Source organism: Phascolarctos cinereus, unplaced genomic scaffold (assembly GCF_003287225.1).
Source record: "Phascolarctos cinereus isolate Bilbo 61053 unplaced genomic scaffold, phaCin_HiC Scaffold_3;HRSCAF=262, whole genome shotgun sequence".
NCBI lineage: Eukaryota > Metazoa > Chordata > Mammalia > Diprotodontia > Phascolarctidae > Phascolarctos > Phascolarctos cinereus.
Window position 1 is genome coordinate 32,750,515 of NW_027555736.1, and position 27,996 is coordinate 32,778,510.

Below are 27,996 nucleotides of genomic sequence, written 5' to 3' on the forward strand. Positions count from 1 at the left end.
AGTCCTAGGAACTGAAAGGAAGGAGGGAGAAAGTGGGGACTCAGATCTTGATCCCCAGAAATTGAGGGATCAGACCTTGATCCTCATAAATTGGGGGTCAGACCTTGATCTTCAGAAAGTGGGGAGTCAAACCTTGATCCCCAGAAAGTGGGGGGTCAGACCTTGATACTCAGAAAGTGAGAGGTCAAACCTTGATCCCCAGAAAATGGGGGTCAGACATTGATCCCCTTTTTCCCTGGGCCAGGAAATGGAGACAGGCAATAGAGGAGTGTGGGTCCTTCACCAAGGTCTTCTACGCCCTCAGTTCTGGGCCCTTTCCTTTCCCTTCCTAAGAGTCCTAGTGCCTTCTAGCTTGTCTTTCCTTCCTCCTCCTTCATAAACACTTGTAATAAGTGGACCATGGGGTTCATTCATTCATTCATTGAATACTTCTGAGGTTCTATAAACTCCTTTACACTCTGTTTTCATAACTGAGAACAGCTTAAAATGTAGTCCTTGCAGGGCACTTTGCATTTTAACCAAAGTCATGCTTGGGAAGTATAGTAGATAGCCAGGATCAGAGCCAGGAAGATCAAGGCTTCTGTCCCAACTCTGATAGTATCGGCCATGTGACCCTGGGCAAGTAAGTCATTTAGCCCTTTGATGCCTCAGGCAATTCTCTAAAACTGTGGTTCATCCTTCCTTCTCAAAGAGGACCAATGGTATCATGAGAGTGATGTTTTTGACTTGCTTGCAAATTGGATTTAAGTGAGAGAGAGAGAGCTGAGCAAAGTCATCAGCCTCACTCTCTCCTCTGGAGTCATTAAAGTCCAGTGGCAAGACAAAAGTCAAGACTGCTGGCAAATGGCATAGTTTCCTTCCTGGGAGTTCCCTATGTCAGTGAAATCACCAGTTTAAAAAATTAGTTGGGAAATAGTTCTTATGGGGGGGGAAGGGAAAGAACTGGTGGTCTTAGTGGACCACAAGCCTGATGTTAATAAGTCTTCAGTGTGAGAAGGCAGGCAAAAAAAGGAAATGTGATTTCAGATTGCCTTAACAGAAGCAGAGACTAGGAGGTGAGAGTTCCACTGTGAAGACCCATGTGAGATTTTTTGTTCAGTTCTAGGCCCCGCATTTTAACAAATACATCATTTTGCCAAGCTGGAGTACATCCAGAGAAGGATGAGCAGGATAATGAGGGGTCTGGATACACAAGTATCCGGTGATGGAAAAGGAGAGGTGGCTTAGAGGAGACAAGACTTAGAGTTAGTTTGATATCTCCAAGGCAGAAAACTCAAGGAAGTGTGACTGCTGGAATCTTCCTAATAAGGTTGGAGACATTGAACATAGTGGCCACATCATCTAAGAATCTGTGATAGACATCTGTTGAGTACCTTATGCATGCCAGGCACTGCACTAGGGTCTGGGAATACAGAGATAAAACCAAAATATAGGCATGAGTAGATACAAAATATGTATACAGTGAATGCAAAGAATGGGGATAGCCATTAGATAAGCAAAGGAGGAAGCATGGTCTAGGCAGAAAGCCCTGGACCCACACTCAGGATAGGCCTGGCTTTGTATACGGAACTTGCCAAAGTAGTTATGTGAGGGATGGGGGCACAGTAGGGGATGGAACTTATATGGTATTTCTGAAATCGTCTGATGAAGGCAGCAGGCTTTTTCCTATAGAGGTAAGAAGCAGGAGAGGGATGTTGGCCCTAACGTAGAATCTGAATTTGGCATCTTCGGATCTGGGCCTGTGCCAGGACGGTGGCTGTACTTTGAGGGTAGGGGCAAAGAGGAGCTCAGATGTGTCTTCTTTGCTCATAAGGATGACAGGGGAGAACCCTATTGCCCAGAAGATGCTGTCCTCCCGTGGGGTGCTGAAGATGCATTTTTGCTTATGTAGTACTATAAAGTGTTAAGAGTGCAGTCAAAAGACTCGGATCTGAATCCTGACTCTACTCCTTACTGTGTAAACCAAGCCAAACCAAATTGAGCCTGTGACTTCATCAGCTAAGGGAGTTCATGGTGAAGAACTTCCTCTGTCAATGCAGATTTCCCACTTACTATGTTGGTCCAGTCAGTTCCCCCTCTGCGAGCCACTTTCCTTCTCAGTAAAATGAGAGAATTGGGCTGAATAGGACTCTCTTCTGACTCTAATCCTATGATCCTGTGATGCTGTGGGCTGGGGCAGGCTTGCCCTCTGGGGAGGCTGAAGGTCAAGGGCTTCATAGCACCTGGTCCTGAGAGACATATGCTTTATATAGCTTTATAGGATTTCCAGGAGACTAAGCCATGACATGTGGGTGAGGGCAGTGGTGGACTGGCTGCTGCTTGGGCCCCTCCTCCATCCATCTGTCTCCATTCCTGTCCTGCTTCTTCCCATCTCTGATCCTTCTCTCTTAGCACTTCTTTCCTCTCTCTTACATCTGCCATCTTTTTTCCTCCACTTCTCTGTTCTTCCCTGTCTCCTTTCCTCCTTCCCCTCTTTTTCCTTCTGCTTTTCTACTATCCCTGTCTCCTTCCTCCTCCTTTCCTTTCTTCTTTTCTCCTATCCTTGCAGCCTTCTTCCTCCTTTCCCTTCTCCTATTCCTGTCTCCTTCCTCTCTTCCTAGGCTTCTGTTTCTCCCTGCTTCTTTCTTGTGCTCTGTGTTTTGGTTGCACACATATGCTACTTCTCCCTCGCTCGGTGTCTTCCTCTCCTCTGCCCTCCTTTCCTTTGTTCTTTGCTCCTTTTCTCCTCTGCTCTCCTCTGTTCTCTTTCCTGTCTCTTTTCCCTTTTGGTCTCTGCCTCTCTCCCCATTGTAGTGTTTTAGTCAGGTAGAGGTAATTAGGAAGGTGAAACAGCAGCTGCCTATTGAGCAAGCAGAAAGAAGGAGGGGGCTGAGGCAGAAGAGTTTGGGGGGGAGGATGGGCCATCTGCTAATTGCTCCTGAGCTATTCCCTTGGGCATTAAGTTCCCAGGGCCTTGGATAGAAGCTGCAGGCGCCACCAAACAGCCAGGGGCCCCAGGGGCAGCCTGTTCAGGGCCAGGGGAGCCCTTGCTGAGCCAGTAGGTAGCAGCAACTTCTTTGGAAAAGCCTCCAGGGGAGGCCACCAAGTGCAAAGGCATGCCTCCTCCATGCTGTCTTCCTTGACCATCGTAGCCTGTGATGACCTTCTCTCCTTAGCCACCCCTCATTTGCTGTATACACCAGCATTTTCCAAACTGTATAAAAGGGATGTGAAGAGGTACTAAATCTGATTCATTCTGATTTACATTTATTAATTGCCTACTGTATGCTAGGCCCTTTTTGGGATACAAAAGTGAAAAATGACATGTTTCCTGCCCTCGGGGAGCCTTCAGTTTGCTAAATGGGATAAAACATGTACACAAATGATGATAGAAAGTAGAATGTGATAAGGTAAAGGAGAGATACAAATGAGGCCTCTTGGGAAATTTGAAAGGGGAGAGAGATGGAGTGGGAAAAGAGAGAAAGAAAGAGGAGAGAGAGAGAGAGAGAGAGAGAGAGAGAGAGAGAGAAGAGAGAGAGAGAGAGAGAGAGAAGAGAAGAGAGAGAGAAAGGAAAGAAAGAAAGAAGGGAGAGAGAGAGAGAGAGAGAGAGAGAGAGAGAGAGAGAAGAGAAGAGAGAGAGAAAGAGAGGAAAGAGGAAGGAAGGAGGGAAAGAGAGAGGGGAGAGAAAGGGGAGGGAAGAGAAACACTTTCATTTGGGGGTGAGGAGGAAGTGGGACTCAGAGAAAAAGCTTCATGAGTGAAGCATCTGAGCTAAATGTAAAATAAAAGGATGTCCAGAGGCTGGAATAAGGGAGGAGTGCATCCCAGGAATGAAAGATGGCATACATATACATTAACTCACAAAGACTGAAGAAGGTAGTCTGAGATGGGAGGGGTTAGCATAGAGGAGAAGCTCAGTGGTCTAGTTTGGGTAGAAACTGGAGTATGTGCCCAGTCCACTCAGGGCCTCCCATTCTCCAGACCCCGTACTTTTTTCCCCACCTTCTTCAACCTTTGTGTACTTATATCTACTTTTAAAAAAGGGAGGGAGGAGCCAGATTGTAAAGGGCCTTGAATCCCAAGGCCATTCCAATCTATCAATCAATAAGCATTATTAATAAGGGTTTATTCTGTGTGAGGTTAGGTGCTGAGAATACAAAGACAAAAATAGAACAGCCCCTGCCCTCAAGGAACTTACATTCTATTGGAGAAGACATGGTTATGTATAAATATATACAAATTATGTAGAAAATAAAAACAGGGTAATTTTTGAGGGGAAGGCATCAGGAAAGGTTTCATGTAAGCAATGGTGCTTGAGATAGCCCTTGAAGATAACTAGCATTTATTCTGTAGGTACTGGGGAGCCATTGATGGATTTTGAATAGAGGAATGATGTGGTTGCACTAAAGTTTTTCAAAGAGGTTATTTTGGCAGTTGTCTGAGGAATAACTTGGGGAGAAAAGGGATTAGAGGCAAGGAGAGCCATTTGTTAGGAGGCTACAATAGTAATAGTAGTAGGTGGTACCATAGTGCATAGAGTAGTAGGTCTGGAGTCTAGACAACTCATCTTCCTGAGTTCAAATCCAGCCTCAGATATTTACTAGCTGTAGACCTCAGGCAAATCACTTAACCTTGTTTCAGTTTCCTCATGTGTAAAATGAGCTGGAGAAGAAAATGACAAACCGCTCCAGTATCTTTGCCACAAAAACCCCAAATTGGGTCATGAAGAGCTGGACATGACTGAAAAATGACTGAACAACAATATTACGATATGCTTGCCAAAAGGTGACGAGAGACTGAGTGAGGTGATCCCTGATGTCTCTCTGTGTTTTCAGTCTTTGATCTAGTCTGACCCTCTCAGAGGAGGTCTAGTAAGGGGAAATGAGTTGCCTAGGCAGGGTCCCATGGATAGGAATGATGAAATTCAAATTTACACCCTCTGACTCAGCATGCAAGGCATCATTACGCACACACACACACACACACACACACACACACACACACACAGAGATAAAGAGTGGAGAGGAAAGGTTTGAAGCTAGGTGGCAAAGTTCTTGAGAAAGTCAGGAGGGGGTATCCTGTGTTTCATGAGAAAATGTCACAGCTAGGAATATTTTCCTTTTCAAAATAATAAACATGAAATTATTGGTGGTTAAAAAATACTGATTATGTGCAGCAGGTTTTTTGGCATGAAATCAGGCTGAATTTTCCTCTGTTTTGTCCAATATTTCCCCAACTTTCTCTTTATCTGGAGAGTATGCCATATGCCCAGGCTGCCCAGGCCAACAATCCTGGACTTTGTCAATATGTCTCAAGCCTCAGAGTGTTTTCTGGCCAGAGAATTTAACCAAATGCTTTGCATTTGATTGTACTCAGTCTAGGATCAGAACTCTTATCAACGTGTATTATTCTCCCTTGTGCTGAGTGGTCCAGTTAAGTAAGGAAGACCTGAGTTCAAATCCTGCTTTGGGAACTTATTGGCTAAGTAACCTTGGGCAAGTCATTTCATCTTTCTCAAGCTTGAATTCCATTTCTGTAAAAAGGGAGTAATAAAAAGCACCTAACTCCCAGTATGGTTGCGAGGATTAAATGAGATAAGATTTGTAAACCTTAAAGCACCAAATAAATGTTAGCGATGATTATTATGTTACTGCCCCATGTGGGAGGCAGCAGGGGATAGTGGAAAGCAGAATGGATTTGGATTCAAAGGACCTGGATTCAAATCCCAGCTGTACTTGTGCACCCTGAGCTTTCAGGTCCTCAGTGCCCTCATTTGTAAAATGAGGGAGGGCACTAGGTGATTGTTACAGCCCCTCCAGATCTGAATCTATGACTATATTTATGGACTCTATGTTGGTTCCTCGGTCACACTATGAGCTGACTGAGGGCAAGAACTATATCTTCTTCTGTTACCTCTCTGGAGAATAATAATAACTCACATTCCTATTACCCTAGAAAGGACTGCAAAATGTCTTCCTCAATACAACTCCCTTTAGGTATATAGTAGACCTATATAGTAGACTGATTCCATTTTACACATGAGGAAACTGAGGCTCAGTAATGCTATGGTTTGCCTATGAAAATAATAGCTGGCATATATACCTCTGGGTACCAGGCAACTCTTTAAAACTGTAAGTTTCAGAGCAGATGCTTTGGTAGAGGGAATTTCCTCATTGCAGATTTCCTGTTCCAGTGAAAGCACAGGTCTGTTTAAAGAAAAAAAATAATGTTTTGAAGGTTAAAAATCAATTTACATAAATTACATCATTGAAGCCTCACAAAACTCATGAGAATAGATATTACGGTATTGTGATACCAATTTTACAAGAATTATGATTCCTATTTTACAGATGAGCAAACTGAGGTTCAGAGCTGATGTGATCTGCCCAGGGTCACAAGTCTAATAAATGCCACAAAGCAGATAGGAATTTGGGTCTTTCTGACTGCAGGTCTCTCACTCTATACCTCACTCCTAAATGTCCTGGCTAATGCTCTTTGAATTAACTCTCCTGGGGGACTTAGCTTCAGTTGTCTTCTTAAGAAGGCTAGGGATAACCTGGGAGGATAACCCACAGACCACAAGCAAGTTCTCATCTCCTTTTGTTCCCTTCCCCTAGCCCTTCCCCTTTAGACTCCTCTCTACTGGGATCTGTACATCTTTCCAGGCTGGTTAACTCATGGAAATTGTAGGGGGCTTGTGAAGAAAAGGCCCTTCCCTTCACTGCCTGTGGGGTGCAGATTTGCTAGTGGAGAGACACGGCTCTGAAGAGCTTTGTTTCATTAAAGCTCCAAGGAGCTGGGATTTGATAGAGCTCAGACCAAGGGGCCCCTACAGGAAGCAGTTTGGTGGAATGGAAAGAGCATCGGAACTGCAATCAGAAGACTTGGGTAAATGCTCACATAGTGAGGACTTCATGGAAGTTTGTTGAATTGAACATTTTATCAGTCAACCAACCGCAAGAATAATAATACAAGCTAGCATTTGTATAGCATTGTAGGGTTTGCAAAGTACTCAGACAACCATGCCATTGTGGGCCCCTGGGTATACAAAGACAATAAAAAGAAGCAAGAAACACTCTCTGCCCCCACTGAGCTTGCATTCTATTTGCGGGAAACAACACATCCACATATAAATATATAGCAAATAAATACAAGGCAACTTATAGGAATAGCTACTCGCAACTGGGGAAATCAGGAAATTTTTCATATAAAAGGCAGTGCTTGGAAGGAGGATAGGGAGACTGGGGTGAGAGGGGAGCACATTCCAGGCATGGGGGACAGTCTAGGTAGGAAAAGCATGGAAATGAGGGAAGGGATGCTGTGTATGAGAAGTAGCAAGAAGACCAGTTTGACTGTAATATAGAATGTACAAGTTTGTGATGATGAGGGTGAGGATGAATGAAATGATAAGATGATAGCATTCATCTAAAAGCTTTAAGGTTTGCAAAGTGTTTTCTCATTTGATCCTGTGAGGTAGGTGCTATTATTATACCCTCTTTATGGATGAGAAAACTGAGGCTAACAGAGGAATAAGTGACTTAAGTGTGCAGGATCACACAACTACTGAAGTTTCTGAGGCAAGATTTGTACTTAAATCTTGAAGTCTTGAAGTCAGGTTGTAAAGGGCTTTAAATACCAAATGGAGAGTTCTGTGTTTCATCCTAGAGGTAGTAAGGAGTCACAGGAGTTTATTGAGCTGGGGAGGAGCATTGTTGGAGATGTGCCTTAGGAATGAAACTTTGGCAGCTATGTGGATTGGAAATCGATTGAGCCCCGGAAAGGAGTTCACAGAAAGGGATCTAAGGAGACCCCAATAGCACTCTGAGGTGACAAGGTAAGGGAGCCAGAATGTAAAACAGATATAGAAGGAATAGTCCCTGTTGGGGAGCATGGCCCTTATACATGGCTGGACTCTGTTCTCAAGGAGCTTCATGGTTATCAGGGAGACAAGCCAACTATACCACAGGGATTCCGAGAGAGGCCGTGGAATGCATCCGGTGTCGGAAGACCACGTGCTCAATAATAAATATGGTTCCCCCTTTTCTGGAAAGCTGAATGTTTTATACAACTCCACAGCATTCCTGTGAAGTTGGTAGGGCATGTGCTCTGATCCCCGTTTTACAGATAGGAGACTGAGTCTGAGAGATGGGAAGTGATTTGTCCAAGTTCACATAACTTAGAAGTTAGATTCGAATTCATCTCTTGACTCTTAAGTACAGTATAGCAGTCTCCACTCTATCAAGATGATCAGGGTATGGTGGGAGCACTTCTTGGAGGAAGAGTGTGTTTAATAGGGTCCACCTCATCCTTGGAATGCTGGGAATACTACTCAGTATAGGCACTTCTTGAATCCTGGGGCTGCTTCCAACTATGGTTTAGGGAATGAGAGCCTTTCCTAGTCTGAGGCTTTGACCAGTGAGCTCAGTGGTAAGAGCATAACGCTAATGAGGCCAAGACTTTAAACTCTATATGGTCCTCGCTTTACAGGGGACAAACTCCTCTCTCCCTAACCCCTAATCTATTCCTATGGGCTGAAACACCAACTCCAGCCAGGGAGCCAACAGGCCATAGAGCCTGAAGAGTCCTGAACTGGGAATCAAGAGAGTTCTAGTTCTAGAATCTGTCAAGCGGTCCTTTCTTTAGAACTCAGTTGTCTCCTGTCAAGTACAGGAAGTAGACCAGATGGCCTCTAAGACGCCTTCTCACTATGACAGTCTATGAACATACACGTACACCCACCAACAGGCAATCAGTACATAGTTATTAAGTGCCTACTATGTGCTCTTAGACTCCTTGACTCTGCTGAATCCCACCTTCTGTAGGAGGCTTTCCCCAGTACTCCCAGCTGCTAATGCCTCCCCCCTTTCAGATGGCCTTCATACGTACTGTCATCTCTCTATCTATCCGTCTGCCTGTTTATCAATCTACTATTTTTCTATTACATACGTGGATATATGTGTGTATATGTATATATCCTATCATGTATGTGTGTGTCTGTAGATATGTGTGTATGTATATAATGTCCCAGATAGTTGCATGATATCGGCCCCATTAAGGGCAGCTAGGTGGTGACAGAGTGCACAGAGCGCTGGGTTTGAAGTCAGGAAGACCTGATTCAAATTCAGACGTTTGCTGGTTGTGTGTACTTGGGCAAGTCACCCAACCTTTGCCTGTTTCCTCAGCTGCAAAATGGGTATAATAACAGTACCTACCTCAGGGTTGTTGTGAGGATCCGATGAGATCGTATTTGTAAAGTGCTTAGCACAGCCCCTAGAATACATGGTAAGCTCTTAACTAAGTGTGTTTTCTCCCTGCCTCTCCTCCCCCCATTAGAAGCAGCTGGTGCCATAGTGGTTAGAGCCCTGGGCCTGGAGTTGGGAAGCTTTTGTTCAGTGTTTTTCAGTTGCGTCTGACTCTTTGTGACATCATTTTGGGGTTTTCTTGGCAGAAATACTGGAGTGGTTTGCCATTTCCTTCTCCAGCTCATTTTACAGATGAGGAAACTGAGGCAAACAAGGACTTACACAGCTAGTAAGTGTCTAAGCCCATATTTGAACTTAGGAAGATGAGTCTTCTTGATTCCAGACCCATTGCTGTATCCACTGCACCATTTAGCTGAGTCAGAAAGAGCTGAGTTCAAATTCCACCTTAGAATCTTACTGTGTGACCCTGGGTAAGTAACTTAATCTCTGCCTTAGTTTCCTCAACTGTAAAATGGGGATCATAATATCACCAAGGGATCAAAGGAGATAATATCTTTAAAAAGCACTTAGCATAGTGCCTGGCACACATAGTAAGTCCTTAATAAATGTTTATTGACCTACTGACTGCCAGGCTCTGGGTATACAAACACAAGGAAGGAAACACTCCCTACTCATTAGGTGCTCATGATCTATCATGCGAATGGATTCTCTAGGACATAGGTAGATTTCACAGGATCATAGACTCAGAGACAGGGCTGGAAGGGGTCTCAGAGGTCATCTGTCATTTTACAGAAAAAGAAACTGAGGCCCAGGGAAGTTTTGATATGTATGGGCTCATGCAGCAGAAGAGACAGGATGTGAATCTGAATCCTCTGGCTCTAGTGCCAGTGCCCTCCCCACACTGTACCCCAACCAAGCATTTTGCTGAAATTATCCTCTTGTGAAAGGGCCAATATAACCAGAGTAATGCTCTCACCCATGCCATCCAGCCAGAGTTCTTACACTTTTATGTGTGTCATGGACCCTGGTGGTGACAGACTGGTGAAGCCTACAGACCCCTTCTCTCAATCATGTTTTAAAACACACACACTCAAATACACAGGATGGCAAAGGAAACCAATTATATTGAAATAGTTATCAAAATGATTTTTTATAAAGATGATGAGTTCATGGGCCCCAGAGTCAGGGGTCCCTGCTGTCAAGCAAACATCTCTCCACCTACATACAGATCCCCAGGACGCCCGGAGGCTTGGGCTCCAAAGCATTCAGGAGGATTCTGTCGAACACCAGAAGATTCCACAGACTGCACATGGATTCCACAGAACACATGGACGCTCCACTCCTGCAGAACTCGGGAGGATTCCATGCATATAGAAGTCGCATGTAAACAGGAGGGAAGGCGTGTTGACCGTCCCACCTCCCTGCTCCCGCTGCAGAGCGGTCTCGGCTTTGGCCCGCAGCCTCGGCCCTGGCTGGCTTCTCTAGCTGAGATCTCACACCCTTTCCTGCTATTGGTGCTGAAGATTCCCCCCACCTCATCCTGTGGAGCCGCTCATCAACTCCTGCAGCTTCCTCCTCCTCCCCTTCCCTCCTCCCCTTCCCCAAATCATTCTTATGCTCTGTCTGTGGTCCCATTTCCATGGCAACCCATTGTGATGTCAGAGGAGAGCGGGTAGCTTCAGGATACTTTGGGGGTGGGGGGGAGAGAGGAGGTAGGGTGGAGGGAAGCTGTTGAAACCAATTATCTTGTAATAAAAGTGCGCATCTGGCTGCTGGGCTGATCCAGGAGCCCTGGGGACAGGTAGGGACATGTGGCCTCTGAGGATTTTTTTCTAAGGGGGAGAGGAGGAAAGAGGGGGAGTGGCTTTTATGGAAGAGATAGAGGCCGATTCAGGGGCAACTTACCTCTGCAGAGAAAGGTCTTGAAGGTTATGTGCTAGGTCATACAGAGGGAACATGGGATGAAACACGTCACACTTCCCCAGGCCTAGACTGGCATATGTCAGTCTGAGGCAAGCCAGAGGAGAGAAAGTTGGCTGCAGATGCCATAGCCTGAGCTGGGCCCTGAGCCCTGAGCCCTGCGCTGGATACCTTAGCACCTTAGCCAGGCACAGTCTGGGCTTCCTCCCCTCACTGAGCCCTCACTTGGCTCCAGGCCTTGTAGAATCTTCTTCCCTACTTTTCTCCCACCCAGGGCCATGCCTTCCATATTCCCTCCTGGAATCAATACATATTTAGGGAGGAAGACAAGCACCATGTCTAGCACACAGAAGGCAATTAATAAATAATGCCTGTTGACTGATTGGCTGACTGGTGGGATTGAATGCAAACCTGCAGCAGTTAGATTCTAGGCTACATGATTTGGAGAAAGGTTGGGGTTGGGCCTAGTCAGTGAAGAAAGTGCTCTTATCCCGTCAAGGAAGCAACATGGCAAAGTGGATAAATGCCTGAATTTGAAATCAGAAGACCTGAGTTTGAATCCTAGACCTTTGTGCCTTGAGGCAGTCACTTCTTCACCGAACTCATTTTTCTTATTTGTAAGAAAAGATCAGACTAGGTGGTCTCTAAGAATCCTTTCCAGCTTGAAATCCTGTAATCCTTGACAGCTGCCAATGCCAATCTCGATGCTTCCTCTTCAGGGCAGCGTCTACCCGTACATGGAGTAGGCAGTTAGTCACATGACGTGATGGGAGGGTACACTGCTGTTCTCCACCCCATCCAAAAATATCTCCCCTACTAACCAATTGTGGTGTCTGAAATACCCTCATTAGAAGAATTGAGAATTAGTGTTAGCACAGCAAGCAAAGCAGGGCAGCTGAGCTGTGGGGGTGGAAAGGCAGCAGCTATATATATTAGCAGAAATCTCTCTTGAGCATCTAGGACACCCGCAGCCAACCCACATAAGTAGAGAGAGTCAAGGTTTACACTGTTGATATTTGTGTGACTGGCCCCAGTCACACTGCCTGTGCAAAATAGAGTTTTCAGAGACGGGAGGCAGCTAACGCCTTGTTACAGCAGGACTACAATGTGATGGCACTTATTGGGTGTCCCCAGGTGTCCTTCCATGTACGTCTGTGGGTGTGTTTCTCCTGGGCTGTGAATGTTCCCCTGGGATGGAGGGGGCGGGGGTGGTGTGTCAGACTGTACTCTTACCTGGCTCAGGTTTTATGCATGGGGAACACCAGAGAGAATTGTCTATGAAGACTGACTATTAGAGGTTATCTGAGGCTAAGTCCTTAATGGCATCTTCTGAGCCCTTCTCTCTCTCTTAGGGCATTTCCAGGTCAGAAGTTGTAGAAACCCAGTAGCAAGTAAGCTCTTTGAGGGAAGAGATTATTTGCAATGTTTAGGTATTTAGCACCTAGTTTAGAGTCTTGCACACAGTAGGTACTTAATAAATGTTTGCTGATCAAATAAATGAATGTCATAGTCAGATAGGACCTTAGCAGTTGTGTAGCCTAATATCCTGATTATTTTTCAGGTGGAGAAACTGAAGTCTGAAGAAGTTTCTCAAGTCAATCATGGCAGAGCCAGGTCTCTGAACAGAAGCAAATTCTGGAGCTAAAGTTAAATTACTTTTTTAAGTAATCCTTTGAGTTCAGGCATTGTCCCCTGTAAAAACAGAATCCCTACTTTCCCTTGGCTGAAATGCCATACTAAGCCCCTACTAGTCATTCATACCCAACAGGTCATTTTTTCAAATGGGACAAATTTGAGTTGGAAAGAGGTAGAGGCAGCTAGGTGACATTAGGAATATGAAGTCACAAAGACCTGAATTTCAAATTCTGTCTCAGTCCCTTACTGACTATATGATCTCATGAAAGTCACTTCACTTCTCCCCATCTCAGCTTTCTCATCTGTAAAATGTGAATAATGATAGTTAACCTACCTCCCAGAACTGTGCTAAGATGTGCTCAGATAAGATAACACATATAAGGTGCATTGCTAATCTTCAAACACCAGATAAATGCTAGCTATTGCTATAATTATTATTCATTCATCGGCAAGCAGTAATTAAGCACCGCTTTGTGCCAGACACTGGACTTGGTGCTGGAGATAGAAAGACAATAAATAAAATAGCCTCTGCTCTCATGGGGCTTTCACTCTTAGTACTTGGATGGTAATAATCTAAGGAAACACTTATTTATTTAGGATCTACTATGTGTAGGACCCTGTCCTAGGTGGTAGGAAAAGAGGGATAAGATGTAGTCTCTGGACTTGTGTCTAATGAGGGATGTGACATATATGTGTGCATATATATATATATATATACATACATATACACACACATACATACATACACATATATACATATGTATGTATATATATTTGTGTGTGTATTATACAAGATAGAATACAAAAGGAGAGAAAGAGAAAACATGCCCTCAGGACATTTGTGAAGGGAAACCTTCCTTCTAGTTGGGAGCATCTGAGCTGGACTTTGAAAGGAAGGAAGGATTCCAAATGGTGGAAATGCAGAAGGAAGGCCTTCCAGGGATGGGGGGGGGAGAGGAAAAAGTCTGAGTGAAAGGTTAGGGGCAGGAAAGGGCATGATCAAAATGTGAAGAGAGCGATGAGGAATGGTATGAAATCAAGCTGGAAAGACAGTGGAGTCAGATTGTGGAAGGCTTTGAATGCCAAGTTAAGGAATTTGTATGTTATAGTGAAGAGCCATTGTAGGCAATGTCATGGTTACATCTACACTACATATCCTTAGGGAGATCTCCTTAGGACTTGCGGTCTTTTTGCATGCTTTAAAGTTCTAGAAAAACGTTGGTTATTATTAATAATGTTAATGTAATAGAAATAATGATATAATACTAATAATGATAAATAATAAAAATAATGATAATGTCTGCAGTAACTGACAGTGAGGTAAATGAGATACTCCCTCCTGCAGGAGGTTGGTATTGGGTATGGAGAGAGAAAGGGACTTTGCTGGTGGGACAGAGGATGGCTGAGGCTCAGGGAATGATTACGAGGCATGTGTTTGAATTCTTGCTGTCTCACTTTGAAGCTGATTATCTTGGGCAAACTGCCCTGGGCCTCAGTTTCTTCGTCTGTAAAAGAAGGGCCATAGCTACCTCCCAAAGTCAGTGTCAGGGTTCAGTGTGTTGACATAAATGAACTTTGAAGCACTCAAACTTTGCACGGTGACTTTTTCCTTTCTGATGACTTCCTTAGGCCTCTTTCACCTTTTGATGCCTCGGTTTAAGGGTGAGAAGAAAGGAGAACAAGGGCCCAGGGAGGACCGGTTATCTCTGTTGCCCAGAGTCCAGGGTCCAGTAGACTTTTGGCAGCTTTGATAGAGAGAGTCCTCCACTGTTCCCCCCTCCCCCACCCAGGTCATAGACTCAAAGAGTCACAGGGTCAGAGACCTGGTGTTGAAGGGAACCTTTGAGATCATTTAGTCAGATCCTCTCATTGTACAGATGAGGAAAGTGAGGGCAGAGAGGCTAAGAACCCAAGGTGACCTAGGTAGGCAGTAGGCATCTGCCTGAAGGGTAAATCAGTGGAAGAGAAAGAAAGCCCTCTTAGAGAGGGAAGGTTTGGGGGGGGGGTATTTGTTTATAGACTGAGACTGAAGTCAACGTTTGAAGGACCTCCTGACAAAGAACAAACAGGCTATACAAACTGGCACAAGATGACCAGGGCATATGCAAGGGAGGCCCAGGTAGTGACAGCCTCATAGTGTGCAGTGGAAAGTCCAGCTCTGCTATAGTTACCTGAGTGGCCTTGGGCAAGTCATTGGACTCCCTTGAGCCTCAGTTTCCTCATCTGTAAAAAGAGGCAGCTGTACTCCATGGTGTCTGAGGGACCTTCTATGTTCCTTTCCAGCCCTGAGTCCAATGAGTCAAATATGTGAGTGTTCTGTGTATACACTTGGGGTGGGGGTAGGGTGGGGCTGAGTGACTCAGTTTTTGCCTGTATTAGGGCCTAAGCTTGGGGTGTTAATCTTTCAAAGCTTGGGTCAAGTGATACCTCCAGTACCGAAAGGCGAAAGGCGTGCAAGGCGTCCCAGGGTCAGGTCAGCTCTCAGCAGTAATCTCCCTTCTGGGCTGGGCTGGGCTGGGCTGGTTGGGGGAGGGTGAGCAGCTTCCAGCCCCCCCCCCAAGGCCTCTTTATGGCTTCAGCCCTGAGCCCCCTTCTCATCTTTCTCACTACAGCCTCCTGCCCCCACTATCCCTGAGCTCTCAATCGCAGCAGGCCCGAGAAGGAAAGTGACCAGGGCAGCAACTGGAGCCTGGGCTGAACAAGTTAAGGGGATTTTCTGCCCACCTTCCAGGTTGTCCTCCAGCCAAAGGTAAGTTGCCTGGTTTCCTATGAGAAGATTCAGTTATGAGAGGCTGGTGCCCAGACTGAATGTTCTGCCCTTGAAATTTAAGGCAAGGGGCTGTATTGAGGCATTTTAAATGAGAAGGTGCTGCCCCTGTATTCTTATCAAGGCAAGGTGGGGAGGACAGGTGGCTGCCCTAACTTTTCTCTGGATCCATGGGTCTCATTGACTTAGGCAGGGTCCAGAGGGCAGTCTGGTAGCAAGGGATGGGCAAGAAGGTAGTTCAGAAGGGGACACAGTCAAACAGAGCAGTTGTGTGACTTTTGTGTTGAATTTAATATACAATTAAAAAAACCCCAAGTTCATGGTTTCATATATAAAGCTTTTTTTGAAATGTTCATGTTTGCTGATGTTTATTAAATCACATTTTAAAAAAATTTAAAAAGGGCTTAGCATCAATAGGTTTGGGTTTGTAGGTCAAAGTTCATGGACCAGCTACATTACTTCCACAAGTTGGCTTGTTTGACTGAGGCCTCTGAAGATCCTTCTGGGTCTTGATCCACCATCCACATCTACTCAAAGGCTCCTTAGGACACTAAAGTCATTTGTCCAATCAATCCAAAATTCATCCTCAGCTTGGGGTGACCTGTCTGTCCTCTCCCCTCTGGGGCAGATAGGATGTATAGTAGATAGAGCCTGGGTCTGGAGTTAGGAAGACCAGAGTTCAAATCTATCTTCAGCCACTTACTACCTATATAACCTTGGGCAAGTCACTTCACCTGTTTGCCTCAGTTTCCTCATCAGTAAAACAGGGATAATAAAAGCACCTACCTCCCAAGGTTGTTGAGAGGATCAAATGAGAAATAAATTGTAAAGTGCTTAGCACAGTGCCTGGCCCTTTGTAGGTATTTAATAAATACTTCTTGTCTCCTGGTCTTTAGGAAAACTAACCCAACAGTCTGCTGAAGTAGTTCAGGTATTATTATCCTTAACTTAGAGAAACTTAGAGAAAGAAGATTGAATCCTAGAGAAGAAAAATGACTTTCCAAAGTCACACATCCAGTCAGAGGCAGCTGCAGAATTTGAATCCAAGTCTTCTGACTCTCAGGCAAGGTGAGAGTCTTGGGAGCTCTTTCCTGTCTTGGGCTAGAGATGTGATGGGACCCGGGGAACACGGGCAGATGGAGCACCACAGCTCTCCCACTTCTTAGCTTGGTGACCTTGGGCATAGCCCACGAACTGGCAGACAAAGCAGTGTCTCGGTCCAAAGGCACGGCCAGCTCAGATCGGTCCTTGTAGCTCCAGGTAGGAGGGCTTCACCTCCATTTTGTTGCCTGTGAAAGAAGATACAGAGCATGGAGCATAAAAGCCTCCTGGGTTTCCTACCTCAGGGCAGTTCCATTCACTTTTTGAAGTCCCGTTATCTCTATTAAAATATTCTTGCTAATGAGTTACCCCTGGGTAGCCCAGGCAGAATAATTGGTCCTTCTAATTTAACCCCTAACTGATGCCTGGAGGCATTTCTTCAGCTGCTGGTGGGAGGTGGGTGGGATGGGAAAGTGACCAGCCTACTTGGCTGAAGATGAAGAGAAGTCTTGCCCTCTGCTGCCAGGGTCCCCAAGGAGGTGCTGCCATCCACCTGCTTCTAAATTCAGAATTTTAGATTCACAGAATATCAGAGCTGAAAAATCACCTGAGAGATTATTTAGTCTCACCCCATCATTTTACAGAGGTGGAAGAAAATGAAGCCCAGAGGATGAGAATGACTTTCCCAAGGTCTCACAGCTAGGAAGTCCTGGATCCAGGATTCCAGTGCGGATGCTTGGACTCCTACTGCCTCTGAATACCTACAGGTGCTGAGGGTGACACACTATTTAGAGAAGACATTCAACCCTATCTCTCATGACGATTAGTACATACACAGATAATCTTAGCTTCCATTCCCAGAGCAATTTTATGACTTGCAAGGCCTTGAGAGTATGTGCTTCCATTTTACAGAATGAGGAAACGGGCAGCTAGGTGGTACAGTGGATAGAGCACTGGTCCTGAAGTCAGGAGGACCTGAGTTCAAATGTGACCTCAGACACCTAACGCTTAGTAGCTGTGTGACCCTGGGGAAGTCACTTAACCCCATTGCCTACAAAAAAAAAACAGAATGAGGAAACTGAGACTCAGAGGAGTAAAATGATTTGTTTAGAGTGACATAAGATATCAAAGGTTAGAGTTGGGACAGTCCCAGAAACTATGCTAACTAAGTACTTGACAAATAATAGATCCTCAACCTTGGGAGATAAATGCTGTTATTAATCCCATTTCAGAAATGAGAAAACTGAGGCAACCAGAGCTTAAGCGACTTGCTCAGAGTTACACAGCTAGTAGGGTCTGAGGGCTGAATTTGAACCCAGGTTTTCCTGACTCCAGGTGTGCCTCTCTATCCACCATGCCATCTAGCTGCCTCCAAATTTGGGATTTGAATCCTAGACTTTTGACCCTGAATCATTGTAGATTGCTGGAAGGGACCTTAGAGGTCTACTCTACCACTTCCCCATTTTGTAGATGAGGAAACTGAGGCAGAAGGTATTAGGAAGGTTCCCTGAAGGAAGAGACTGCTTCTAGCTGGGAAGATCAGGGTAGGCTTCCCAGAGGAGGTGGGATTGAAGCTCAGCATTGGTGGGTTGGTTAAACTTTGAAAGGGCAATCCAAGGCTTTGAGGGAAGGAGCTGGTTTGCCAGCTCACTCAAGGTCACTCTACATTGGAAGCCCAGAATCTTGGGTTCTAGTACTAGTTCCATCACTAATTTTCCACATGCCAAATCCTTTCTTCTCTCTGGGTCTCAGTTTTCCCATCTGTAAAAATTAGAGGTTAGATTAAATGACTTCTGAGGTTCCTTGTAGCTCAAAAACCTTGATCCCATGATCCTCAGAATGGATGGTAGATCCCATGATCCTTGGGCTGGATGGTAGGTTGAACTGACTTTAGCAGAGGGCCTTGAATTATGGAATGTGTCTTTGGACGTGCCCATCCAGTTTTGTGTCCTTAGATATCCCACAGTTTAGTGTCTGGGCAGTGGGAAGGGACCAGGAAGGAGGAAGGGAGGCTGGTTATTTCTCTAGGAGGCACTACTACCAGTGGGTGGCACCTCACAGCGCATCAGAGATAAATTGCTTTTAAATAAAACCCCTTTGCTAACTCACTCAGCCCCCTGAACAGGTCACTTCCTCTCTGTGTGCCTGTGATTTATAGAGCAGCTCTTAACATTTATTAACTTCTAAATCAGTGCAGCTCATCAATTGGCCCCTTTCCCATTAGCCCCTGAGTGGCATCCTCTCCTCCCTCCTTTGGGGAGAGAGGGAGGGGAGCCTGAGCGGCAGAGAGACAGCCAGGGACATCTGAGGAGATGCCAGAGAACTGGGAAGGGACTGAACCAGGTTGGGGCCAGGGCCATGAGGGAAGTTAGGAGCAAGGAGCCAGAACCTTGGTGATACAGGTGGTGGCCAGACAGGATGGCAGGGGAGAGAAGTCAAGAGACAGCCATTTGCAAGGGTGATCCGGGATCTTCTTTTTTTTTTCTTCTTTTTTTGGTGAGGCAATCGGGATTAAGTGACTTGCTCAGGGTTACACAGCTAGTAAGTGTCAAGTGTCTAAGGCTGGATTTGAACTCAGGTCCTCCTGACTCTAGGGCTGGTATTCTATCCACTGTGCCACCTAGCTGCACCCCCCCCAGGATCTTCTTAAAGATGCTCCTAGAATACACCTCTTTTTACCTCCAACTTTTGTAGTTTCATTTCTTATGGAAATTCCACTTCTTATGGAAGTGAATGTTGAAAACTAAAAATAAATAAAGTATTTAAATTTTTTTTTCAAAAAGGATTACTTTGGTAGCAGAGTGGAGGATGGATCAGAGTGTGGAGAGAGTTGAGGCAGGCAGACCTTCCTGCTCTGCCCCTCCTCCCCTACCCCCCAGGTTATTATAATAGTCCAAGTGTGAGGTGATGAGGGCCTGCATCAGAGTGGTGTGGGTGTCAGAGGACAGAAGTTGGCATGCTCCAGGGATGTTGTTTGTCCTTCATTCTGAAAGAAGGCTGTGACATCAGGAAGGCACTGCCATGACTTGCAAGTGAATTGGATTTAAGTGAGAGAGGGCTGTGCAAAGTCACCAGCCTGACTTTTTCCTCTGGAGCCATCTGGGTCCAGTGGTACAATATAGATCAGTACAATAGGAGATGACCCCCATTGGACGATGCTGTAAAGGTGAAATCAGCAGACCTTGGCACTAGCTTGGATATGATGGGGGGAAGTGAGAGATAGTGGGAGGGGGGAGGGCAGTGAGAGATAGTGAGGAGGCCAAGATGACTCCTAGGTTGAGAGCTGGGGGCCTGGGAGGATGTAGGGTGGTACCCACGACAGTAATAGGGAAAGTGCGAAGAGGAGAGAGTTTAGGGGCAAAGGTAATTGATTCAGTTTGGGACATGTTGACTTGAAGATCTCTATGAGATATCTAGTTTGAGGTGTGCAGTAGGCAATTGGAGATGTAAGACTGCAGTTCAGGAGAGAGGTTTGGGCCAGAGAAATAAATCTGAGAATCATCTGCATAGGGAATATAATCTCATTCATGGGTCATTATGAGTATTAAATGAGAGAATCTAGGTAAAACACTGTTCAATCCATACAGTGCTACAGAAATATTAGCTATTACTTAATGCTGGTTATTATTGCTATTAATTTCAGTTTTTGTAACATAAGTGCCTAGCCCCAGTGCCTGGCATATGGTAGGTGCTTAATAAATACTTGATTGTCTTTCCCTCAAATTAGAATGTTTTCAATAATCATAACAACCTATTTCTATTGGGCTTTGCAGTTTATCAAACATTTTACACGCATTTACAGAGTCCCAGTAGGTTAGATACCAAAAGGACTTTAGATCATCCATTCAAACCCCTCACTCTACAATTGAGAAAACTAAGGGCCGGAAAAAGGCAGTGACTTGTCCAAGGTCACCTCACTCCTAAGTGGAAGAATCAGGATTCAGATCTAGGGCTTCTGACTCTAATTGCAATGTTCTCTTTACTGTGCAATCCTCTTATTTGAAGGAGAGAGTTGCAAGCATTATTAGTCTCATTTTATTTCCATTTTCAGGCAGCTAGATGGTACAGTGCATAGTTTCTGGGTCTGGAATCAGGAAGATTTGAGTTCAAATCCAGCCGCAGATACTTTCTAACATTGAGACCCTAAGCGAGTCACTTAACCTGTTTGCCTCAGTTTCCTGAGTTGTAAAATAATGACACCTGTTTTGAAGGATTGTAGTGAGGATCAAATGAGATAACATTTGTAAGATGCTTATCATAATGTTTAGCACATAGTCGGTGCTCTATAAAGGTCTCTTTTCGACCTCTTCTAGATTTGGGGAAATTGATGCTCAAAGGTCATCTTCTTATATAGTAGTAATAGCTTACATTTGTACTGTGGCTTGCAGTTTTCACAGAATGTTAGAGTTAAAAAGGACCTCAGAGATCCATTATTCTCATCTCCCACTACCCCCACTATATAACTGTGGCCAAAATGCAATGCAGTCCAATCCAACAAGCAGTCAGTAAGTGGCTACTATGTGCTACGCACTGGGGATACAAAGAAAAAATGAAAAATGGTCTGTGCCTTAGAGGAGCTTATATGGGGGGGAGGGGAGGTGTTCTACCACATTAACAAAGATAAGTTTCAGGTAATTTGAAGGAGAGTGCAGTTACTTAGGCAATAAGTATTTATTAAGCATCTACTATGGCCAGGCATGGTGCTAAGCCCCCAGCACTCATGAAAGGGAATAACACAAAGTTTTTAGTTTGAGAAGAGGAGGAGAGAGGGCATTCCAGGCATGTTCAATGGGGGGGGGAAATGTAGAGTTTGAGGAATAAAGTATGCCATGTTGGCTAGAATGAAATCTGTGTAATAGGGGTGGGAGTGGATTATTTGAAATAAGTTTGGAAAGGGAGTCAGACTTGAAAGGTCTCAAGTGCTAAACAGAGGAGTTTTCAATCTCTCCCTTGAAGGGCAGGAAGCTGCTGAGGGCTCTTGAAAAGAGGAATGATGTTGCCAGACCTTCTGCATGACACCATCAATTCAACCAATATTTATTAACCTACTATTAACAAAATGCATAAGTAACAGCATTAACCTACCTAAGGGAACAAGCTGTTTTTATGCAGACTTTACTGGCTTCATTTATATATGAACAATTACTCACGTGATAACTAATCATTCTCTTCTCTTCATTAATGCAGGTCCATGAGGACCTGCTATAATAGCTCTATAATAATAGCACTATAGGATTCACAAGTATCAAAGATTACAGAAATCAGCTTGGCGGGAAGTTGTGACCTAGGTGCCCAAGCTCCCATAGTAAGTATCAGAGACACGCTTTGAAACAGGGTCTCTGACTCCAAAGTCAGTGTTCTTGCCACATTTTAATTCCTGTAATAACAGGCTGTGTTCTTTTATTCATCTTCGTATGAAATATTTATGGATTGTACCAGGCTAGGGAGACAGACAGAGGAGTAAACACAGGCCCTGCCCTCGGGGAGCTCATAGTTTGGTTGGGAGACAAATGCAGTTGAAACAATGTAACGCTGAAATCTGAAATGATTAGAAGACAATGCAAGACCCTACGGATCAATAAAATTCCTAACAATCAGCCCTCACCGACATTGAACGGATTGTGAAACTCTGTAGTGCGCTCTCCATCCTGTAGGTCATTTTGCAGAGGTTGAATAACCGTTAGAGTCTAAATGTTAGAGATCAAACTAGACGGGGTCCCCTTCCCCTCTGACACTGTTGTAATCTAGGAAGTGATTTAGTGGAAAGATGCCTGGATTTAGAGTCTGAGGTCCTGGGTTTAAATCCTGACGCTTCTGTTTTGTGGCTTTGTGCCCTTTCTGGCCCTCAGTTTCTTTCCTTGTCAAATAAAGGTGTTTCACTAAATGATCTCTCAGGTCCCTTCTAGCTCAAGACCTAGTGATGCTATGATAAGCTGTGGGAACCCAGGGGAGGCTCAGCTTACTGTGGGGTCTAGCGCTCAGGGAAGACTCCAGGGAAGAGATGCTCACTCCTCTGAAGGAGGAATGGGTGAGATTTAGTAGTGACGGAGGGTGAGCTTTGTGACTCCCCAAGCCCTGACCCAGCCTAGGGCAGAGGATCTGGCTGTTGGTGTTTGCTTCCAAACTTGCAGGTTCTGATGAAGAATGTTTATTCCAGGAGTTGGCTCGGGGCTTAAGGCCCAATCAGTGCTTAATGAGGACTCTGAGGAAATAAATTGGATCCCGGCACAGCCCGGATGCTCTTACTGCTTCCCTCCAGGGCATCAGGACCAGGATCTAGGTCTCTGAGTCAATCTTGGTATGGGAGAGCAACCATTGGGCAGAGTAGATGGTGGGAATGGGAGGTGGGGAATGAGGGAAGAGAACACAAAAGTAATCCCAGCATGTCCCAGCAGGTGTCGGTGTGGAGCGAATCTTTGCTGTGACCCCTCCCTCCAAACCTCCACCCCTGGATGCCCAGCTCTGTTTCAGAGCCCAGGAGAGACACCAAAGGAGAAGAGCCTGTGCTTTTGCCCTGGAGACCTCCCACTGTCATTGAGGAGAAATAGATTCACAGGCATGAAAAGATAGTTTCCAGTCTGACATTAATCCAACGTGTAAAGTCTGTCTTTTTTTTTTTTTTTTGTCAATTGGGGTTAAGTGACTTGCCCAGGGTCACACAACTAGTAAGTGTCAAGTGTTTGGTCTGAGGCTGGATTTGGACTTAGGTCCTCCTGACTTCAGGGCCAGTGCTCTATCCATTGCACCACCTAGCTGCCCCAAAAGTGTTAAGTCTTAAAAGGTCATTCAGACCAGGAGGGCTGAAGGAATTCAGAGGAGAGGCTAGGGTGGTCAGAGAAGGCTTCCTGGGCTAGGCGAGCCTTGGAATGAAGTCTGTGGAATGGGTGGGATTCGGAATCCCTTTAGGCTTTTACTTTTCAAAGTGCCTTCACACCCAATCTCTCTCTCTCTCTCTCTCTCTCTCTCTCTCTCTCTCTCTCTCTCTCTCTCTCTCTCCCTCTCTCTCTCTCTCCCTCTCTCTTTTTGGCTAGGCAATGGGATTAAGTGACTTGCCCAGGGTCACACAGCCAGTAAGTGTTATGTAGTCTGAGGCCGGATTTGAACTCAGGTCCTCCTGAATCCAGGGCCGGTGCTCTATCCACTGCGCCACCTAGCTGCCCCACCACACTCAATATCTCAATTAATCTTCACAATAACCCTGTGAGGACAGAAGAGCATCCCACTGGACAGATCAGGAAACTGAGTTCCCAGAGAAGTTAAGTGACAGATGTATAAAATGGGGATAATAATAGCATATACCTCACTCACATGGTTGTTGTGAGTATCAAACAATATGATATGTGTAAAACATTTTGCAAATCTTAATTTTTCTTCACCTTCCTCCTCTTCCTTCTCTTCCCCCCTTCTTCTTCTTCTTCTTCTCCTCGTCTCCCTCTTCCCCCTCCCCCTCCCCTCTCCCTTCTCCCCCTTCCCTCTGCCCTCCTCCTCTTTCTCCTCCTCCTCTTTCTCCTCCTCTTACTCCTCCTCCTCTTCCTCCTCCTCCTCCTCCCTTCTTCCTTCTTTCTCCTCTCACATTTGGTTCCTGGTATATGGGGATGGGGAAGGAACCTGATTTGGTCTTAAAATGACAAAAAGATGAAAGCAGTTTCCCTTTTGTCTGTTGAAGCTCCCTCCTTCAAGGACCAGCTCAGGCACCAACATCTCCATAAGTACTCTCATACAGAAGTGGAGAGGCAGTGTGGCTCAGTGGAGAGAGCTCTGGGCCTGGAAGTCAGTGAAATTTGGGTTTGAATCCTACCTCTGACAGTTATTAGCCCTGCTACCGTGGGCAAATCATCTCACCTGCATTTCATCATCTGGAAAATCAGGTGATCATACCTACAGTGCTGGCCTCACAGGCTTGCTGTGAAGATCGGTAAGGTAATATATGATTTGAGAAGCTAATGATGTGTCAGCTATTTTAGTGTTATTATTATCAATAATAATAAATAACTATTAAGTTTGTTGATAACAAAAAATTGTCAACAATAATAAATGTAAAATAGTAATTATTATTGATAATGATTCTAATGATAAACAGTCTCTCCCTCTTTACATTTTTCATAGCACTTTGCCTGGACCTCTCCACTACACTTATGTCACGCTCTTATAGTATAATTGTTTCTGTGCTTGTTTTCTAACCATGCCCCATTACTTTTAAGCTTTCTGACAACAGAGCAGGTGTCTTTATATCCCCAGGGCATTGCACATAGTAGGAGCTTAACAAATGTTTGCTGAATGGAACAGAATTTGTCAGTTGATGACAGAGTAAGGTCAGAGGCTGGCTATGCTTCCTTGTCCTGCCCCTTAATGGAATATTCATCAGCTCTAGGAACTTTGAATGTTGGTGAAAGGGAGGAGGGAGTGGGGAGAATAGCATGGGGTGGATGGTGACGGAATATGTGACTATTAGCCTTTTGCATTTATCACCTCGGTTTGGGGGAAGACAATGGGAGGGGGGTGAGAGCAAAATTAAAATTCCTCTTTGAGAAGTTAACAACTTCCCAATTAAAAGATTTTTGTTGGTGAAATGCCTTAGGGGCCTTTTCAATCAGGAGGCTTTTCTGAATAATAACAGGACTGTTCAGGGGCAGGGAGAGAGAGAGAGTGCCAGGGTGCCAGCTGCAGAGGTTGGGGAGGAGAATGGGGAAGTGGAGGAGGGAGGGAAGAAGGGGGGGAAAAAGAGGTAAGGAGAGAAAGCAGAGGGAAAGGAAAAAAGAAGATGGGAGAGGGAGGAGAGAGGAAGAGGGAAGAAAGGAGAAGGGGAGGAGGAGAAGAGGAAGGAAGGAAGGAAGGTGGGAAAGAGGGGAAAAGAATGTGGAGGAAAGAAGAGGGGAAGATCAGAGGCAGAAGGAGCTCCTTGTACTGAAACTACAGCCTGTTATATCCAGCATGTTCTCAATAACTGTAGAATGAATGAGGAAAGAAGAGAGAGGAGGAGAGCCATTTAGTCCTGGTAGTGAGAAGGGCAGAAGTGGACAGCTTCTTGAACCTTCCCCCTCTAGATTCGCTATCTCTAGGCTCTGCTGCTCCTTATTTCCCCCTCGAGGAGATTGAGGCTGTTTCTGAGTTGATTGGAGACCAAGTTGATTTCAATTGCTCAATCCTCTTCGAGAGAGGGGATTAGTAGCAATGGGAATGGAGATGGGGATGGAGATGTAGACATAGAGATAGGGATGGAGAAGTGGAGAGGAATGTCCCATGGACTGGGGATGTGAAGATGGACTCAGGGTTGGGAAGGGAGTGGGGGGTGGGGCTGCGGATGAGGATGGAGTGGAACAGAGGTAGTCTATTTGTTTTTCCTCATCCTCACCATTTCATCTCTCATCTCCCCTCTCCTCTTCAGCTGCCAGCATCCCCATCTCTGTCGCCTCATATATATTTTGTATCTTATACTTATACTGATTTTTTTTTCCTTTGGAGAACAGAAACATCTCAACAGAAACATGCCCTCTTTCCTTGACCTTGCCTATAAAGACATCTTGGATTGATCCAGAGAGGTGATAACTTTCCTCAAGTCTCACCTATACGTCTTGTGGCTTTTCCCCATTCATGACCTCCCAAATATCCTTATCCTCCAACATGATCATATAATGCTTATGAGAGCCAGCATGATATAGTGGAAGGAGCCCTATCTTGGGTGTCTAGAGACCCAGGAGTCCTAGTGTTTCCAGTGGCTAGTTATGTAACATCTATGCTCCAGAGGCCCAGAACATGCCCAATCAGGCTTCTTTGGGTCTCAGTTTCCTCATCTGCAAAATGAAGGGACTGGACTAAGTGATTTTGAACATCTCTCCCAGTATTAATGTTCTGATTCTGCAATTCCAGTGCCTGTGTATCACATGCTTACTCATGGCCTAGAGGCTCTCTAGATTTGCATCAGTGGGTATCATAACTAATTGGGTCTGTCTGGGATCATAAGCCCCTCACGGGGAGTGACCGAGTCTGAGGCAATCTATAGTTACCCAGGTCGGTGATTTTCCCCCACCTGTGTGTGGGTACGCGTCCTTCTGAAGGTCTTCAAAGAGCATTAAATGCATTATCTCTCTTGAACTTCACAACAACCTTGTGTGATAGGTCTGACAGTTGTTATGTCCTGATTTTGCTAATGAGTGAGCTGAGGCTTTCCTCAGTGATGGGAGTGATCCGTGGGCAATGAACTAGGAAGCAGTGTGGGTGAGACTCCAGCTCGGGTCTGCCGAGCTGCAAGTCCGGGCTGCGTGACTTCATGGTACTTGGTAGGTTTTTCCTTTGAACCAGTGACAAATCTCCCTTTCTTCAGCTTCCGTTTGTTTATCTGCCCCTCCTTCTCCCAGGATCTGAGCCTTGGAGTTGGAAGGGGCCTGAGAAGCTAGCAGTCCAATTCCCTCATTTGTGGAGGAGGAAACTGAAGCCCAGAGAGCTTAAGTGACTTTCCTGAAGTCGCACGAGTAAAAGCAGCAGATCTGGGATTTGAACCCTGGTCCTCCCACTCCAAATTCAGCATACTTTCCATGATACCATGCTGTTTCCTTCTCCTTTTCCTTCTCCTTTCCTTCCTTTCCTTCCCTTCCCTTCTTCTTCCCCTTCTCCTTCTCATTCTCCTCCTTCCTTTCCTCCATCCTTCCCCCTTTTGTTCATGTCTCCCTTCCTCATTCCCTTTTCCTTCTTTCTTCCTTCTATTTCACTTCTTTCCCTCTTTCTCCTTTCCTCTTTCTTCCTCCATCTGCCCCTTCTTACATTTTTTCCTTTTCTTTCTTCCATCCTTCCCCCCCCCCTTCCTTCCCTGAAGGAAACTTTCATCTCGTCTATCCTTATTTGCTGAGTACCTACTATGTGCTTCTCTCAGGCTAGGGCTTCCGCCAGAACCCGTCATATCTATTTCTTCAGATTCAGGACTTCTGGAGCCATTAGCCCCTCCTGAGTCCTGCACACACTGGGTACTCAGTTCAAAGTGGGGACAACCAGCTTCCCAAGGGAAGTCCCTGGGGCTCACAGGTTAGAATCCTATTTCTACAATGGAAGACCCTTCCTTTTCTGATGGTCCAGGGGCTAGTGTGGCTACCTGTCTGCACCAAACTTCACATTCAGGATTTCTGTTGGGTGACCCTAGTCCAGCAGGAATTCACTTCCCCTCCTCTCCCTTCTCCTCCTCTCCCCTCCCCTCCTGTGCTGCCCTGTTGCCTAGGAGACCATCCTCCTCAGAGCCTCCAGCCTCTGCTAGGAGCCCGCAGGGGAGAAAGGCTGTCTGCAAGGTGAGGAGGTAAAACCAGATGTGTGAAGAAACAGAAAGTAAGAGAATAGAAGCTGTAGAAAGAATCACAGAGGGGGTGGGTGGGAAGAAGCCCAGGCCAGGGATGGGTATGTAGAGCAGTTAACACTCATGGTGTTTGGAGGCCCCTGTTAGTTAGGGGGCCGTAAGGAAGCCACCA

At 45.4% G+C, this 27,996-nt stretch overlaps 1 protein-coding gene across 2 annotated transcripts in view; it reads left to right on the forward strand.

Annotated features, from left to right (window-relative positions):
- The window catches only part of LINGO1 (leucine rich repeat and Ig domain containing 1), a 507,290-nt gene that overhangs the window by 61,312 nt on the left and 417,982 nt on the right, over positions 1–27,996 (forward strand). For both annotated transcript variants that reach the window (XM_020975161.2, XM_020975162.2), the window contains exon 2: positions 15,351–15,487. The gene's annotated coding sequence lies outside the window, so the exon portion shown is untranslated. The remainder of the gene's footprint in view (positions 1–15,350; positions 15,488–27,996) is intronic.